Below are 7,412 nucleotides of genomic sequence, written 5' to 3' on the forward strand. Positions count from 1 at the left end.
AATATTTGGTGTGGCATATTTTTATTTGAACTCTTTAGATAATCTTATATTCAAAGTTCCAAACCACAAGGTTGCTATTTTGATGCAGGATGATAGTGGACCATCGATTTGATGTGATCAGGATTTGATAGGATCTTAGCTTTTCTAGTAGGATTTTATCTTATTCTATGTAATTTTATTTTTTAGTTAGAATTTTTTTAAAATCTTATTTTGAGATCTCTTTTAAGTTTTGTTAGGATTTTATTTGATTACATATTTTACTTTTTGTTAGGTTTCTATTTGATTATCTTTTTATTAGCTATCTTAAGTGTTTAGATATTTTCTTTTTCTAAAAATAAGTTGTGTAGTACTCCACTAGGAATAAACTGTCACGCCCTGCTTCCCAAAATACCGGGGAATCGGAACGTGAATAAGCACGCGACGTATTAGACTGGTGAGAAATAGATACTAGACCATTTCTACTCAATTTAATATGCTAAGCATTAAGCAATATAAAATACAAAGTCACAGGTCCCCGATCACACGTAGTAAGAATATAATGAACAACTCAGAATGGAAAATAGACGTATCACAAATAGAATATCATCCGAGACACAGAGTTTGGATCAAACATGTCCTTATTACAAAACAGTCCAAATAAGTACTAAAGAAATATGAAAATACATCGTTCAACAAGAATAGAAAGGAAGTACTACAAAAATAAACTAAGGACCATCAAATAACTAAGGAAATAGCTAAGCTTCAACTTGTTCTTCTGCTCCGTCTACAAGGCACTCTTGCTGAGAATCCTCTGGCTCCTGTATGATTTTGAACTGAGGCTGTCTGTCTCCTAAATCTGACGTACACCAAAGAAAATAGGTGTACGTCAGCGTGCATGGCATAAAACAAGATCACATAGAGAGAAATAGAAATGGTCGAACGACCAATGCAAAAACAACAACAAGAACAACAATAATAATAATAATAGAAGCATGCTACTAGAATACTAATAATTTAAATACAATCTATCACTAGAATATAATAATTAAAAGAATCCAAGAAAATCAACCAAGTAACAAGTCGATCATGCAGCTAGCGTTCAGAATAATCATCCAAGTAACAAGGTCATACAACTAGATGGAATTAATACTTAAACAAGAGACGTACTACGTCGAGCGAAATAATCTAAACAAGGAAACTCTCATGTTATACCATATGTCTTAAATTGTAGATAATTAAATATTAATCCCGATCTATGTATGAAAAGAAATACAACTAGCCTACATCTCACAAGAATTCATACTTAGTCCAGAAACGAGGTCATGTAACTAGCCATCCTATAACAGGTCACTGGTTCATATTTCACACAGAGTAAACGTTCATATTATCGGATAACTAACTATTCACAAATCCCCTACGTGAATCCAGTAGGACTACACGCAATCCGACTCCGGCCTGGTCCGAACTCAAGCTGACTCGGGTGAATATCAAATTCACGAACCAAAGTATAGACACCGATCCACTTTGACCTAACAAACCAACCCCAGTGGTGATACCGATCTACTGGTACGAGCCTGGAAGGTATATCAACAGGCTTATCCGATTACATGAACAGAGACTTCTTCACCCCAACATTCTCTTGTATTTCTAAGTCAACAACACACAAGCCTCTAGGTCTTATTCATGTCACACAGATCACTATAGTCATAACTCCTAACGATTCTCAATCACAACAAGGAGCAATCAATGTAACTAATCATGTGCAATAATATCATGGCATATCAGATAATCAAAATTATAAAGCATAAACAACGTCTACATAATTCAGAAAATAATATTTTTCTAAATTAATTCAGGCAAATTATTTCTCTTAACAATTAATTTAAAATAGTTCATTTTCCAAAATAAATTCCTTTAAATTATTATAATTATCTAAAAATGATTCTTTTGCCGAACTAAATTATTTTAGTTCATTATAATTATTCTGAAAATGCTATTTATCATATTACTATGATATATTTAATATTCTTCATCAAACAATCCCACGCAGAGTATTATTATCACAAACTAATCTATTAAATCAATAATAACTGATATGAATATTAAAATGACAAGTTAATGAGCAAGAGGGATCTTGCCTTGGGGATATTGAAGATGTCGTAGAGGGGTAGCGGGGATCGTACAGGAGTCTCGGTAGGCTCGGCTTCGGGCTCGGGCGTCGGGCGCTAGAAAGGTGGCAACATCGCTGCTGGTCGTTCGCGGTGGTAGTCTTTCGGGAGGCGTCGGCTTTGACTGGCGATTGGTGGTTGGCTGAACAGCAAGCGTGGAGTTAGCCGTGGTCACGATGGAGATTGGTAGCTGCGGAGAGGAGGCAGAGCTCGGGTGAAGGAGGGACGGTGCGTGCGACGAAACAAAATAGAAGATGGGAAAGGGGCAGGGAGGTCGTGGGACGGTGGCGGAGGAGAAAATAGCGAGAGAGGGTGTTTGGCAGCGATTGTTGGGGTGGATGGGAGGCGGTGAGGGTCCGAGGTGGGGTCGTGGCTGGTGCGGGGTTTGAGGCGTTGGGAAGGCTGACGCCGTGGGTGAATGGAGAGGGCGTGATTAGGGAGGGATTTGAGGCGGAGCTGTGAGGGGACTAGCTGAGAAGGTGCTCAGGTCCTTGGGTTCTGGGCGGTGCAAAGATCTGAGCTGGGCGGTGGCTGGAGGGGTGTGGGGCTCGGGTTTGTTTTAAGGGGCGGTGGTCGGAGGTGAGGGTGAAGAGGAGGGGTGCTTAGCGGCGTGAGGAATAGGCGCGAGAAAGAGGAGGTGGATCGGTGGAGGGAGAGGCAGAGGGGAGCAGGTGGTCGAGGAGCAACGGAGGGAGGCTCGCTGGAGGAGGGTGAATGGTCGAGCGGGAGAGGGAGTCGTGAGAGGGGATATACACTATAGAAAACAGGACTTTTAGCGACGGACAAATCCGTCGCTAAAAGTCAAAAATCCGTCGCTAAAGGTTTTAGCGACGGAAAAAATAAAATTCCGTCGCCAAAAACCCGTCAGTACAGTGAGGGTAGCTAAAATCATTTTTAGCGACGGAATATCCGTCGCTAAATTTCAGCGACGGAAAATTAGCGACGGATAATCCGTCGCACTATTTTTTTTAAAAAAAGAAAAAAAAACATTAGCGATGGAAAATCCGTTGCTAAAACATCTTTTAGCGACGGAATATCTGTCGCTAATATGTTTTAGTGACGGAAAATCCGTCGCTATAACTATTTTTTTTAAAAAATAAAAAATAATTAAGACGAATTTTCCGTCGCCATTAACATTAGAGACGGAAAATCCGTCGGTAATGTTTTTTCCCGTATCTATTTTCCGTCGCTAAAAGTATATTTAGCGACGGCTAATCCGTTGCTAAATATTTCTAATATATTTTTAAAAATAATTTAAAAATTGAAAAAACCTGTACAATAATATAATAAATTTAAAAATCTGTTCAATCAGCAGTTAATATTTATTCTCACGCATATATAACACATATAATTTAATTAAAATATTCCAACATAATAAACGTTGTTTATACAGCACACACCATGATAAAAATTGTTTATACAACACACTCATTCATTGTTTTCAAAGGTAAAAAAACAAATCAATCCTCCTGATCATCGTCATCATCCTCCTCATCACCAGCTCCACTTTGTCTAGAAGTCCAAGCCTGCAAATATAAATCAAACGTTAACATGGCATGACATTCAAGTATAGTAATAACAGAGAGTATCATGGCATATTCTTATGTATTATATGCACGCACGCACAATTTTTACAACAACGCATGCACACCCTAACCCCGCAAGGAAAGCTACTCCTACCTAATAGCAAGATAGAGAGAGGTCTTAGCCCAATACGTGTACATGCACATACGCGTACACGCACAATACGCGTACACGCACAATTTTCTCACCATACGCGCATGTACGCGTACATGCTGATACGTGTACATGCACATACGCATATACGCACACACGCACGCACACGTACACGCGCGCATGCATGCACACACGCATACACGCGTGCATGCACGCACGCATACACGCGTGCACGCATGCACGCACGCGTACATGTATCCACAAAAAAAGTACTGGAAAATGTTTTACCTTGGCAAGAGGAGCTAGGCAGTTGGTTGTGCAGCTAGCGTTGGAGACAATGTTAAGGTCTGGTGTGTATGACTTATGGTTCACTCCCATCACAAACATTGGTGCATCTTTGCTTGGTGCAGAGATGATAACTTTCTTGGCACCACCCTAAAAACATTACGATGTAATCCGGTGTTAATAAAATAAACTCATGTAATCCGGTGTTAATAAAATAAACTCACCGGCAATATACATCATTATATTGTACACAACAAGTCCAACTGGGTAAGAAACAATATGAGGAAACAGAAAAGAGTCTAAGTAGAAACTATCAGAATAGGTTGACAAATGTGTGAACTATGTGATGAAAAAGAAATTTCAGACTGCTTAAAATAAAAGCAAAAAGGGTTGCCTTCATAACTAAGATTCAAGGATTGGCAAAAAATTTGAAGTCAGGAGATTGTTCGAAATTATAATATTCTGTTTTACCAAATTACCATAATGAAAGAAGTTTCAACTTTCAACACTGACACTATTATTACTTTCAAATGAGCCCTGTGGCAAAATCAAATTCCTAACTATAAGAGAAAATACCTTCAAATAAGCAGTAGCCTTGTCCTTGTCAGTGAAGACACCAGTTGACTCCACAACAAAATCTGCACAAGCCTTGCCCCATGGGATCTCCTCTGGGTTCCTTTAAAACCCAGTAACAATTAGCTCACCAAAAAACAATACATAACAAAGAAATAAACACTATCGAGAATGATATGAAAGACAACACTAAGAAAAGGATGCCAACCTGCAACCAAATACAGCAACTTGCTTCTCACCAAAGAGAAGGGTGTTAGAGTCCTTGATCTTGATGTCGTGGTGCTTCCATTGCCCATGGACATTGTCATACTTAAACATGTAGGTCTGCAGAAAACCATTAACACCATTAATAAAACAATCTATACGCAAAGCCTTCTTTAAATGAATGAGATATTTGTTTATCCAAATATTATTGTCATGATCAGTCCCCCCCCCCTGAAATACAGATTAATCAATATTCAATATAATGAACATTGCACGAGAACAACTGCAAGAGAAGACCCTGACCTATTTCGAAGTCCTAGTAAGCAGAAAAAGCATCTTCCAGAAAAACTGACTGTTTAAAAACACTAGAACTCATGTTAGGTCCTTATGGCACCAGCCAAGACTGCTAATAAATATGGGCATCTAAAAAAGATTGGTAGTTTAAATTATAAGTCCATATTATCAGACAAGGGACAACAACAATAAAAGGGCCCTTTCAGAGAGGCCATCGTGTAAATTGTAGATATCAGAAGGTAATAAATATGGGCATCTAAAAAAAGAAAAGTAAATAATGTTGGATCATCTACAAGAAGACTATACTGTTAAGCAATTACAATGCTGAAAACTATTATGTTAGCATCACCTTTGTTAGCAACTAATATTGCATTTCAGAAAATTTGTTAGCAACTAATATTGCATTTCAGAAAATTTGTTAGCAACTAATATTGCATTTCAGAAAATTTGTTTACTGATATATCTAAAGTTTCATAAAGTGAAAATCCTACCATAATAATAAATATTGGAAACAACTATAATAGATTTAAGCAAAACTTCTATAGATAATGGGGAAAACCTCTCGCAGAACATTACTGAATAGTGAAGTCCACCAACCTAATTCTATGATATGCAACGAGACATTGATCTACATGTTAGTATAGCTATCTAAACAAAAATGCATACATTTGTAAACCATATTACTTACAAATCAAATGGCGCCAGACGCACGTTTTTCCGATAACTAAAAAAGTAATATTCCACAAGTCCAAAGTTTAAAAAAAAGGAATGATTTTTTTAGTTTGTAGAACTTTGACAACTGTAGATCAAAGTGAATAGAGTGAAATGAAAAATTTCTTCATGTATTATACAATTTTAAAAGGTGGGAAGGACAAGTTAATTATCACATGCTTAAAAACAAATTCTAGCATATGCAAATAAATGCATTTTTCCTTATTTTAGCAAAAGCAATGTATTTATGTGCAAAGCAACATTCTAACGTAGGTGATTTATACAATGTATTTTAGCTGGACTCATAAATCATATCAGTACACTTCCCCATCCAATACTAAAAAACAAATCACCATCCACTAACGAAATGATGCTATAACATTCTGAGAAAATCATCACTAAATTCGAGATCAAGCAGATCTAGCGCAAATCTCACTCTAGATCCCAAAGATTAGCTAATACCACAAACAGGTCATTATCCAATAACGAAATAAAAGCGACGAATCTAAGAAACAGTCATTAACACCACCAATTAGCAAGTAACTAAAACTTTCAAATCTCGATCCAGATCCAAGATCCAAATGATCATCAGCACAATGCAGATCTAAAGATCTGATCGAAATTGAAAAAGGAAACCGTCGACAGATCTAGAAGTTATACCATGTAATCGGTGGTGATGAAGGGATCATTGACGGCAACGAGCTCGACATCCTCGCTCTAAAGGATCACCCTCGCCACCAATCGCCCGATCCTTCCAAAACCTAAAAAAAAATCTTTATCAAATTAATAAGGTCTAAATGGAAGCAGATGATTACTAAAAGCAATATTCTTGGTTCTAAACTGTACTTAGCTACCAATGACCAAATCCAATCAAAAATTCAGATCAAAGCCCTAAATATAAAGATCAATTAGCTACCATTTAGACCTCATTATGTAGGGGAGAGAGAAAGAGAGATTGAAGGGGAGAGAGAAAGAGAGATTGATGGAAGAGAAGGGTACCTTGAGAGAGAGAAAGAGAGAGGGCGTCGGCGGCGGTGGTGGTTGGGGCGGGGGCGGCAGCGACGGCGGCTCGTCGGCGGTTCGGATCCGGTGAAGAGAACGAGATGGGGGGAGAGGAGGGGGGAATGAGGAGGGGGATGAGGAGAGAGGTGAATTGAGAGAGGGATTTGGGGATAAATCCTTTCTCAGGCGCGGGCTGTCCAAAATATTTGGGCACGTCCGCGCCTAATTTTTTTCCTTGAAAACTTCTTTAGCGACGGAATTTCCGTCGCTAAAGACTTCTTTAGCGACGGAATTTCCGTTGCTAAAAACCCGTCGGTAAATTTAAAGCAACGGAAAATTTCCGTCGCTAATATATCCATTTCCGTCGGCAAAAAATGTTTTGCCTACGGAAATATAGCGACGGAAATTTCCGTCGCTATATGTCATGTTATAGCGACGGAAATTTCCGTCGCTATATTTCCGTAGGCAAAACCCCGTTTTCTAGCAGTGGATGGAGAAGGAGATCGAGGCGGTGGATCT

The sequence above is a fragment of the Asparagus officinalis genome, chromosome 1, assembly GCF_001876935.1.
Source record: "Asparagus officinalis chromosome 1, Aspof.V1, whole genome shotgun sequence".
NCBI classification, from domain to species: Eukaryota; Viridiplantae; Streptophyta; class Magnoliopsida; order Asparagales; family Asparagaceae; genus Asparagus; species Asparagus officinalis.